General features: G+C 37.5%; 1 protein-coding gene across 8 annotated transcripts in view; it reads right to left on the bottom strand.

The window, feature by feature from the left end:
* LOC128096663 (BEN domain-containing protein 5) overlaps positions 1 to 11,977 on the bottom strand; it is a 1,178,660-nt gene that overhangs the window by 320,966 nt on the left and 845,717 nt on the right. The gene's annotated exons all lie outside the window — the stretch shown is intronic.

Genomic DNA, 11,977 nt, shown 5'->3' on the forward strand with positions numbered 1-11,977 from the left:
AGTGATTAGAGGTGGAAGTATAAATTTACAACCTTTTTTAGAAAATGAGTTGGTAATAAACCTCAATAATTCCTTAAACATTAATGTTATTGGGCCCAATAATTCCACTTCTAAAGTAATTTGTATAAAAAGTTATGCAAAAGAAGTAAGATTTTATTTAACCTATTATTAGAATATACTAATTACACATAATAATTGGCTTCATTATGACAATATCCATGCATGTACACAAGGTATTTTGATCATATTTACCCCCTATTACTTTCTCTTATTTCCTTCCCACTCTCCTTGATCCCTTTTCTCTAACCAGCCTGGCCCCCTTCTATTTTCATGTCTTGTTTTTGTTTTGGTGACCCAATGAGTTTAGTTAGAGTTGTTTATTTGAGCATGGGTGAGGAAGGGTTATATACCACTGAAGAAAATATCTCCCCATTTCTTAGCAATCATTAACTGCCTATCAATCCTCAGAGAGTGGGACCTCATAAGCACATATTATGGTAGAATTGTTTATAGGAATAAAATGTCAACAAGTAACACAATGCTTGAAAATAGCACTTGTTTGGTAAATCAGGATACATATAAAGTATTAGATCCTTAAAAATGTGTTTTTCTTTGACATGCTCATTGAATTCTCATGGATCTAGTAATTCCATCCCTAGTAATCTATGTTCAGACCACAGTCTAAAATATAGACAGGTATATACATGAGTTGAGAAATTATTCATAAGTTCGAGGAATTAGAATGAAGTTAAATATCCAACGTTACTGGCATAGGAAAGATTTCTGTTGTTATACTAAGTCAAAAGTCCAGATAAAATTTCATGTTCTATATGATCTCATCTATGTAAAGTAAAATTATACATGCACAGAAAAAGAAAAGAAGTAAATACATTAAAATATTTAGTAGTTATTGCCTCAGGGAAATAGCTGCTATTTTCATCTTTGTAGCAGTTCTGTGTTTCTCAGATTTTGTAGCATGGACATGTACAATCTTTTTTTAAACAAAAAAAATGGTTGTAAAAAGATGGTAAGAATGTAAAATACATAGCAACATGAAGATTGTTTATGAAAAATAATGCTAAGTGAAAAAAGATGTATATGAAAACTTACTGTGATTGCAATTATGTAAATATGTTTCTGCACAGAGACAAGAACTGAAAAGGAAAATGTAGAAATAGAATTAGGCCTTGTATTGTGCTAGCGCTGTGGATTAGGAGTAATTTATTTTTCTGCTTTAAAGATGTTCTTGAAGCCGTTTTTAATGATGTGGATATATTTTTAAAAACATCTCCTCTGTGTTCCACTCTGCTGTCTGCTCAGCTTTATAGGTCTGTGGGTCCAAAACTGACTCTACAGTGAGAACAGCTAGAAATGTTACAAGTCTTTGTTCTTCAAAAGGGCTGAGTTTATATGTAAGCTACTTGAGTTGGAGATATTCCCCAAAGCTGTCATGTAATGGCCTTCAGGTTGGACCCATCAATATTTAACATAATATTATTTTTAACAAACTTATGAAAGGAAAAAGAACTTTGTGGACATTTTTCTCCTGGATATTTCTATGATATATAGGAAATCAAATGTCTCTCCAGGATGCAGCCTAGCTAGTAAGGAAGCCTCTATGACTATGATGTCCTTGGCAGTACAGACATTCCTTGTCCCTATCAACATGGGTATGGTGGCCTTCTATCTGAGAAAGAAGACTAAGGACTAATTACATCCTGAGCTTACAGATGTATCTACAGTGGGAAAGAATCTAGCATCACATAGTTTGGACTTACCCTGACATAATCATTTACTGTGGACATTTCTTCTATTTCATAGCAGCTTGGTTTGTTCACCCGTAGAACAGGAAAAATACTCTATGCCTCACAGGGTAGTGGGGAGAACTGTGTACAAATATACACAAATGGCTTAATATAAACTTTCCCCTGTGCAGACAGTTCTTCAATGCCAGTTTTTAGTATATATCATTGAAAGCTATGGCATATGACAAGAGTTATAAGAAAATTCAACAGACAAATTATAACCTTCCACAAAGAGTGCTGAAGAAAGCAGATGCCTACATTCAGAAGAGTGAATGTTACAGACTCCTCCTTTATATCTTATCAGAACATTAACTCAAAGTGGGTCAGATACCTAAACATAATAACTAAAGATACAAAAACCTCTTAGAAGAAAATGTAAGAGTACATCCCTGTGATCCTGTGTTAGATATGACACAAAAAGTATAAGCAATAAAAGGGAAACTAGAGCTGGGGCAATGGCTCAGTGGGTTAGCACCTGCCATGTAAGTATGAGGACTTGAGTTTGGACCCCAGCACCCAATCAAAGCAAGTATGGTGGCTTGCATCTGTAATCCCAGTGCTGGGGGCAGCAGAGGATAGGCGGAGGAGCTGGCAGATTTCTAGAGCTCATTGGCTAGTCAGCCAGCATGGCTAACCAATGAGCGGCAAGCTCAGCAACAGACCCTCTCAGAAACTAAAGCACAGAGAGATCAAGGAAGAAACCTGACACTGACTTCTGGCCTTCATATGCACATGCATACACGCATGCACATACTCACAGGAATATATCTACACACACACACACACACACACACACACACACACACATATGAGATAGATATATACGATAACCCCACACACACACTCATGAGAAGTGATAATTTGGACTTCATCGAAAAACAATATTTCAAAGAATAGTATTGAGAAAGTTAAAAAAACCACAAAATTAAAAAAATAGCTGCAAATCCTCAATCTGATAAATTTGAATCCATAATCCACACATGTAGAATACACTAAAATCCAACAATTCAGTAATAAAGTAGGAAATATAATCCAATTAGAGTGTGGAAGAGCAAATAGCACAGCTATTTCTCCAAAGAAGCTATATACATGCTTTATAAGCTCATGAAAATATAGTCAGCATTATTAGACACTAATGAAAACACATTTAAATCACAGTGAGATATTATTATTTTATACTCACTAGTATGACAATAATAAAAAGACACTAACAAGTGTTGGGGACAATGTGGAAAGAATAGGATTGTCCTGTGCTACAGCTGGGAATATAAAATGGTGCAACTGTTTTGTAAAACTTTTGTCAGTTTCTCAAAATCTTTATTCTCAAATTTAATATGTGGGCAGTGATTCCATCCATAGGTACATGCTCAAAAGAACTGAAAACCTATGTCCAAATAAAACTTTGACATAAATTTTTATAGAAGATTATTTAAAACAGCCTTAAATGGAAATGATTCAACATTCCCATCAACAAATGAATGGGTAAACTGTGGATAAACTTAAAATGAAACATTATGCAGCAACAAAAAACAATGAAGTTCTGATACACATTACAACATGGGGAAACTTGGAGATAGTACACCAGGTAAACAGAAGAAAAAGCCAGTCACAAAGACCATATACGGTAAGAAACCATTGATTTGAAGTATGTACAATGGGCAAGTCCTAGAGACAGGAAGTACATGATTGGTTACTAAAGGATAGGGTAAAGGAGAAATAGGCAGTGATCATGAGTTTGATATGTAGTTTTTGATGATAATCTGGAAGGAAATGATGATGAGTGCATGACTGTGAACATACCCAACACCATGCAAAGAGGTGAAATTTTACGACATATGACCTATATACTTCAATAAAGTCTTCCTTTACAAATCCATGGCCTGCACTCTTAATGTGATTATGGAAATATTAAAATCTTTGGAGAAGTGTGAAAAAGTATATTAGTCATGTCCAAATATTCTAGTTGTCCTAATGGGCATGCCCTGCCCAGTGGGAAGATTATATACCTACACCCTGTTGAGTTTAGGAATGGCTAGGTGACTTGCTTTTTTAAAGGAAATTTGGATAGAAGTGGCTATTTCTAAGAGCTGATCAGGGTAGATTCACAGCTCAGCATTACTCCCTTTCTTTCTGCCTAAAGGCCAGCAAGGCAAGTGCTTGCCGCATCATCTAGCAACCCCACATACACCCGGCACCTATTATTTTTGCATGAGGTGAATAGCTTCCAATTGCTAATAGCTGAAAATCTACCCCAAGGGCTTCCTCTGACCACTGAAAAATTCCATATCCATATATTGGAACTGGAGATGTCAAAGAAATAACATTCCCACCTACTCTTTGTCTTTCAAAAGAAGCTGTCTGAGACTTGTTTTCCATACTGACTTCTGGTGTTCTCCACCGGGCTAAGAACTAGTCCCTCTGTGACAGCCTGCTTGATGCTAAAGTTTTCCTCAATAATTCTAGGAATTTTCCTAAAGAAATAACCAGAGAGGCTTGCAACAGTCTTTATAAATATGAATGTTCAGGCAGGGTCTAATTGACTAGTTGCTCTGGAGGCTGAGGCAGAAGGATTGCAAATTCAAAGGCTGCCGGGTTATAGGGTGAGTTTATGATAAGCCTGAGTAAGATCCTGTTTCAAAATATAAAACAAAACATGAAAAAGAACTTGCGCTACAGGTCAGTGATAGAGTGCATACCTAACATGCTTGGGGCTCCAGGCTCAATTCCTAGTATTCTGCAAGTAAATAGATAGATAGATAGATAGATAGATAGATAGATAGATAGATAGATAGATAGATAGATAAATTCCATTGTGGATTTACGAGTAAATAATTAACTGAGTAAAAGTCAATAGAAGATTAAAATATTATGGCATGACTTTCAGCTTTGTGACATTCTCAGAAAATATTTGATAACATTATGGGATGTTCACGCTACTCAAATAAAGAGGGTTTACATAGTGTATTCTGATTTCATTTTAAAATACCTTTGTATTTGTATATTCAAGTACAAAAATAATGTTTTTGAAACCTGTTAAATGTTTTATTTAGCAAAACAATACTTCCTTATCTTTTCACAGAAGATGCTATAAAGAATGAACTTCCTAGCCAGGCGGTGGTGGCGCATGCCTTTAATCCCAGCACTTGGGAGGCAGAGGCAGGTGGATCTTTGTGAGTTCGAGGCCAGTCTGGTCTACAAAGCAAGTTCCAGGGCAGCCAGGACTGTTAACACAGAGAAACTCTGTCTCAAAAAACCAAAAAAAAAAAAAAAAAAAAAAAAGGAAGAAAGAAAAAAAGAAAAAGAATGAACTTCCTAAACAGTAAAAAAGAAATTACAGCTGGACTCCTGTGTGAAATGACAAATAAGTTCATGCTTCAATAAAATCCTTTAATTTTTATCATATTGGATATATTTGATAACATATGAAGGAGTAGTAAATGCACAGTTACATTCCATTGTGAGAAACATATCCCCATAATGCTGAGATAAGCAAAAAAAAAAAAAAAATGCAGCAAGATGAAGGGTTCTGGGGTTACTGGCTTGCTGAGATCTAGATTTAGAAGCAGGGACAGCAGGTAGGACTTTGCCTTCTGTGGGATGAGAAAGACAACATGACCTGTAGCAGATGGAAACCAGAGACAACTTTTTACTTGGAGCAGGGATTGTGAGTGGGACTCTCCTGTGATGGAAAGAGCCAAGTAAAGAAGATTGTTGTGGAGCTCTCCGGAGAGGGTGTCTATGTATCTCAAGCCTAGAAAAGGTGAGGGATATTGACTCTGGAACTGGAAGCACCCCAACTTTTTGTCTTTGGATCTGCTATATCCCCCAGGTCCTACAATGAAGATGTGGAGGAGAAAACTGCAGAAAACGTCACAGAGGTTGATGTGAGAGCAGGGGGAGCTTTAGCGAGGATGAGAGAGAAAACTAGAAAACTTCCTTTCCCAAGTGAGCATCCAAATTAAAATTTCAAAATCAAATGCTAAAAAAGACACTAAGCAAAATCAACAATTAGAATTTGAATTTCCTCCATATGCAACTGATTTTGTAGAACAAAGATTTTAAAATAAACATGTTGAGTATGTTCTGAGAAATTAATGGAGACTTTAAAACAGCATAGAAGTCATGGAACAGAATAGGCAGAAATAAAACCAGAACAGGTGGATATGAACAAAGTTAGAATCATTGAAAATGGAAAATACTTATTAAAATATTTCAAGATAGGAAAAAATATAGGCTAGACATGGTTAAAAAGTGAACTTACATTTTAAAGTTGCTTGCAAGAAACTCAATGAAGTTGGAATATAATGATGAAAACTGAATTAATGTCTTTGTCACCTGTCTGTTGCTGTGATAAAACACCATGACCAAAAGCAACTAATGGAAAGAGGAAATTATTTTGGTTCAAGGTTCCAGAGGGATAGATAGCAGTTAAATGGGGGGTGGGGGCATAGTTGCAAGTGGCTTACATCCTCAACCATAGGCTTGAAGCAGAGAGAGCAAACTGGAAATAAAAGGAGGCTTTGAATCTTCAAAGCCTGCCACCTAAGCCTTCCTCCAGCAAGATTCTACCTCCTAAGCCTCCCCAAAGAGTGCTTGCTACCATGTGCAGACCAAGGATTCAAACACCAAAACCTCAGGGGACATTTCACATTCTAAGGATCACAGTTAAGAACAATGAAAGTCACTTGATAGGACCCAACATTTGTTTAATAGGAATTCTCAAAGCAGAGAATCAAAGGAATGGTGGAGGAGGAAAATATTAAAAGGTATAATTTGCTAAAAATTTCCCAAAGCTAAAGAAAGGCATATTTTTTTTTGGTGGTAACTACAGGATAAATAAAAATAAATTGAGTCCCAGACACATGAATAAAAAAAATCAGACCATTAAGATTAAAAATGAATCTTGAAACCTACCCAAGAAAAATAGGTTCCTTAAATTATATTACAGCAGTCTGCTCATCAGCAACTTTATAACATGTAGAGACAGTGAATAAAATTGTCAAAGTGCTGGGGAAACTTCTCAAATTAGAACTCATATCTAGACAAATTACCAAGGAGAAGCCAAAATAAGGATAGTACTGATCAATAGGATTACCCAATGACTCTCATTAGAACAGCGATCACAGCAGTGCTTTAGTGCAGCCACACAGGGAAGGCTTGCGGTACAATATACAAGAGAACACAGAAATTCATAAACCGTGCGGGAAAAGCCACTGGCTAACACTAACAGCACATTTTTTCTCTTTTTATAAAAGGTTAAAAGTTAAAAGTCTAAACAAAAATGATGAGGCGGTGATGGGGCCCTGTGTAACAGATGGCGAGGACCTACCAAGGAACTTGTCTGGTTGAGGATGAAAGGGATTCTGAAGGACTGGAGGTTGTAAGAAAAGGAACAGTATATAACCACAGGGTAATCAGCTAAGGCCAGAAAGAAAATCTATAGCAGCCAGCTCTGCAGAGGAGATGGAAAGAACAAGTAACATATCAAAGTTTAAGACAAAAGCAAAAGCAAAAGGCCAGAAAGCTTCTCGGGGGGTCAAAGCTTAAGGTTAAAAATTCAAGGTTTGCCTGGGCCACAGAATGAGTTCAAGGCCAGCCTGAACAACTCAGGGAGACCCTACCTCAAAGTAAAAAGTTAAAAGAGAAAAAGAGGGCAGGGGGGTGTAACTGAATGGGGGCTATTTGCCTAGCAATGCTGCAGCCTCTGAGTTCAATTCCCAGTAAGATTTCAAAACACAAATTTAAAAGGGAAGGTCAAAGAAATTACATGATATAAGAAGCAAAAGTATGGAAGAAGAAATACATTCAAGTGTATTATTATATTTAAATTCTTATACATGCAAATATATTACTTTTATCTATCATTAATGAGTATGTGAGTATATGTGTCACAGTGCATGTGTGGAGATCAGAGGACAACTTTGTTGTGTGGGTTTTGCCCTTCTGTCTTACATAGTGTATTAGTCAGGGTTACCATTGCTGTGATGCAATACCATGACCAAAAGCAACTTCAGGAGGAAAGAGTTTATTTGGCTTACACATCCTGAATCACAGTTCACTGAGGGAAGACAAAGCAGGAACTCAAACCAGGCAGGAATCTGGATGCAGAAGCTGATGCCGAGGCCATGGAGGGGTCCTGCCTATTGGCTGGCTTGCTCATGGCTTGCTCAATGAGCTTTCTTATAGCACCCAGGACCACCATACCATGTACCCGCCTACCCTTATCACTAATTAAGCAAATGCTCTAGAGGCTCATCCAAGGCCCAGACTTATGGAGGCATTTTCTCAATTGAACTTCCTGTCAGATGATTCTAACTTGTGTCAGGTTGACATAAAAACCAGGCCAGGACATGTGGGTTTCAGGGATCAAACTCAGGTTGTCAGATTTATGTGGCAAGTGCCTTTACCAGATGAAATGTTTCATTGGCTCACCAATGGATTAAATTATGTTATCACAATACAGATCATTAGATTTTGTTTAAGAAGTACAGTTTAAAATCTATAATTACAAACTTCAAAAGGTAAGGATAAAGGGGAAAAGGGGAAAGATGTCTTTCAATCAATTACAAAAATAATATTAAAATTGAAATTTATTTGAATAAAACATTGGAGAGTTATTGGTGAAGAGTAAGACACATAGACCAAAGTTCAGAAACAGATTCTGCATGTAGGAAAACTAATGTAATGGAAGTATATTTGTCACAGGACTGGGAAAGGATGGACTGGATGTCATATGGCTCTGAGACAATGAGTTATTCACATGTTAATTAAAAAATAATGAAATCCCTGGCTGATATTGTATACAAAGATTAGTCATTATTGAGACAAAGTAAAGGCTCAGACAGAACACAAGAAATTATCCAACATTAGACACACACACACACTTTTTGTTTGTTTGTTTGTTTATAACACGGTATCACTATGTAGCTCTGACTGGCCTGGAACTGGCCTCAAACTCAGTGATTTAACTGCCTCTGCCTTTTAAGGTCTGGGATTAAAGGCTAGGCACATGTGTATGTTTTTGTTATGTTTGTTTTGGACATGGTCTCATTCTGTAGCCCAGACTGGCTTTGAATCTGCTGCAATCCTCCCACCCCAGCCTCAAGAACACTGGGGTTACAGGTATAAACCATCACACCAGGCTTAGGAAAATGTTATAGCCAGTTGGGAAGAATTTAAGTCACAAAGCATAGCTCTTAAAACAAGAGATTGATAAACTTAACATTAAATTTACAAAAACTTTCCACATATGAAAACATATCACGGACATCAGCAGCAATGAAAAAGTACAAGGCACATTTGGGATATTTGCAGTGAATATAAGGGATATATTCAGAATAATGAATTCTGAATCAGTAAGATAGAGATGACCCATAGTCTGGACACAAAGGATATGAAGAGTCAAGCCATAGAAGAAATCAAAGCAGCAATGAGCATACAAAAAAGATAATCTACCCTATCACCAATAGGCGACACACATAATAGTAATGCCGGCACCATTTTATGTTCATCATGCTGATTGACAAAATTTGTGTCTGACACATCTGAGTGTTGATGAGTTGAAGAAAGGAAAGCTCTTACACTCGGCTGTTGGAAGAGTAGATTTGCTGAATTAGATAACAGTTGCTTGTTATGTGGCAAATTTGATGCATATAATTAGTAAGTCCTCTTGGGTTATATGCCTAGAGAAATTCTCATATTTATATACAAGGAGACATGCACAACTGTCTTTAGTAGCATTCTTTGTTATTGAAAAAAGCTATATAAATACTTTAAATTAAGATCAACGAAATGGGAAAGTTACAATCCTATGGTATGTGGACTACTACACAGTAATTAAAATGAGTTATGTGTCAACATGAATGGATCTGTACAATATAATAATGAGTATGGAAAAGGTAATGTTATATGGCTTTTTTCCAGTGTGAGATTTAGAGGAATTGGTAACACAACAGTTATTTTTCAAAGCACAGATATTGAAATATTGAATACATGGTTACTTATAGGATGAGGGAGAGAGAATTAAGGAAAAATACTGAGAAGTTTCAATTGCATCTCTTTTTAAAAATAGGAACTCTGGCATAAATGGCTCAGTGCTGATATGGTTATATCTGTTTGTTTCTTTATATTGGGAGTTATTCACGACATAGAAATACAGCTTTGAAAAACATACAGTACAGGTTGTTAACATTTCCAAATTCCAAATCTGTTTCAGAAGGCCCATGGTCTGCTCAGAATGACAGCCCCAGACTGCAGATCTGAGCTCTGGGTCGTTTGGTGATGAGTGAGAGAAGTGCATGCCCACTGGCAGCCCCAGAGAGGCAGCAAGCCCAATGCTAGTGGCTGAAGCTTCTTGGGAATGCAGGGAATTGGACTGAATTTGATAAACAGAGACAGATAACATAAGTGTTTTTGACGTGGAATAGGGTCCTTCTTATAAGCCATGATCAAATGGTGCTTACCAACTCTTCTAAGACAAAGCACACATGAGTAATATCTGTCTGGCCCATTGGAGTTCAGGCTGCACCCTGGGGATCTGTGGTTCCTGCAGTGCTCTCCATGCCACTGAGAGATCAGCAGATCAGAATCTCACAATAGCATGGAAGCAGAGCCCACTTCAGAACACTAGCGCTCCACACATATCTCTTGGGAAGTGCTGACCTAGAAGATATTCTGTTTTCATCTAGGAGGAGCGATAATTATAAACCACTCAAACTCTGGCAGTGTGGAGACACTTGCAATCCCACAGCTGTCTAAAAGGAGCATACTGGGGATGCATAAGTACTCTGTTTAAATCCATGTAGTAGCAATTAGGAGCAGTCAAAGCTAGCACAAAAGAAATACAGTGTACTAGTCTAAAAATGTCATTCACAAACAACCTAAGACAGATCTAGAACCCTCTCCAATACATATGTAGTCATCATACCAGGATGTGACAAGATGTGATGGGATATAGAGGCAGTCAATCTGGGTAGTGTACACTTACTTGAAAAGAACACTCTTACAAACAGGAGTGTCACTAAATAGGATGAGACAAAGACAATCCTTCAGACCTACCTTATTGAGGAAGATGTGACAAGTAACTCAAGTAAGCAACTCTAGTTCTATCATTCCAGCTATGGAATTTCTAAAAATGTTAATCTTATAAGTTTAGGATGTAGCTTATTCTATAGTTAGTTTTCAATGATTTCGAGCCAGGCATGGTAACCGCACTTGTAATACCAGCATTAGGGAGGTGGAATCATGAGGACCAACCAGGAGTTCAAGGTCATTCCTAGCAAAATAGAAAGTTCTTAGCAAAATAAAAAGTTCAAGGCCAGTAGACTACATGAGACCCAGTCTCAACAGCATTAACAACAACAACAATGATTTCTACATTCATTCTTCTGATGGCTCAATTTCAAAAAACTGTATCACATGAAAAAATGTTACCTGAAGTGGATAAATGTACCTTACAACCGTACTCATTGTCCTATACATATACCAGGTAAGTAGCCCCTCTGCTAGGAGTCTGCCTGCAAAGAACAATTTTTCAGGCTTTTTGCTTCCTGGTTCCAAGTATAGCAGGCCTGATGAAAGGTAGGGCCAACACAGTTTGTTTATATTGGCTACTAAAATATTGAATGTCTCCACATTTATTGAGCTGCCCTCTTACATATGACCACTCTGCCATACTAGCTCCTTCCTTAGGGGCCCATTCCTTCACAGTCCAGTAACCAAAGTGTTAATGTTTGGCACAGGAGCTGGTCACTGGGGCTCTTAAATATTTTGAATAACACCCATGGGTGAAGATGAACCACCAACCCACTCACAAATGCTCATGAAATCTCTTGGCACCAATAAAAAGAAAATTGTTCCTCTAGCTCAGTTTGGCATCGATTTTCCAAACCAAAGTAACATCACTAAACTGCTTAACCTCTCCCTGGGCTACAGGTCAAGTCTCAGGGAAAGAAAAGACCTTCTGGTCCCATGGCCACAGGTTTGTTTTGAGACTTGAGTCTCTTTAATGGAGAGAAACAAATGCTACTTTGACCAAACCCTCACAGATTGGTCCTTGCTCATGAACCATCCTCCCTCCCGTCTACAGCACCATGCAGGCAGCTTCTCCATTTCCCATAAGCTTAAAACGTATTCCCAGGAGACCAGAACAATTTCTTGATATGTGATTCCAA

The sequence above is a fragment of the Peromyscus californicus genome, unplaced genomic scaffold (genome assembly GCF_007827085.1).
Source record: "Peromyscus californicus insignis strain IS unplaced genomic scaffold, ASM782708v3 Scaffold_5__1_contigs__length_169319896, whole genome shotgun sequence".
NCBI lineage: Eukaryota > Metazoa > Chordata > Mammalia > Rodentia > Cricetidae > Peromyscus > Peromyscus californicus.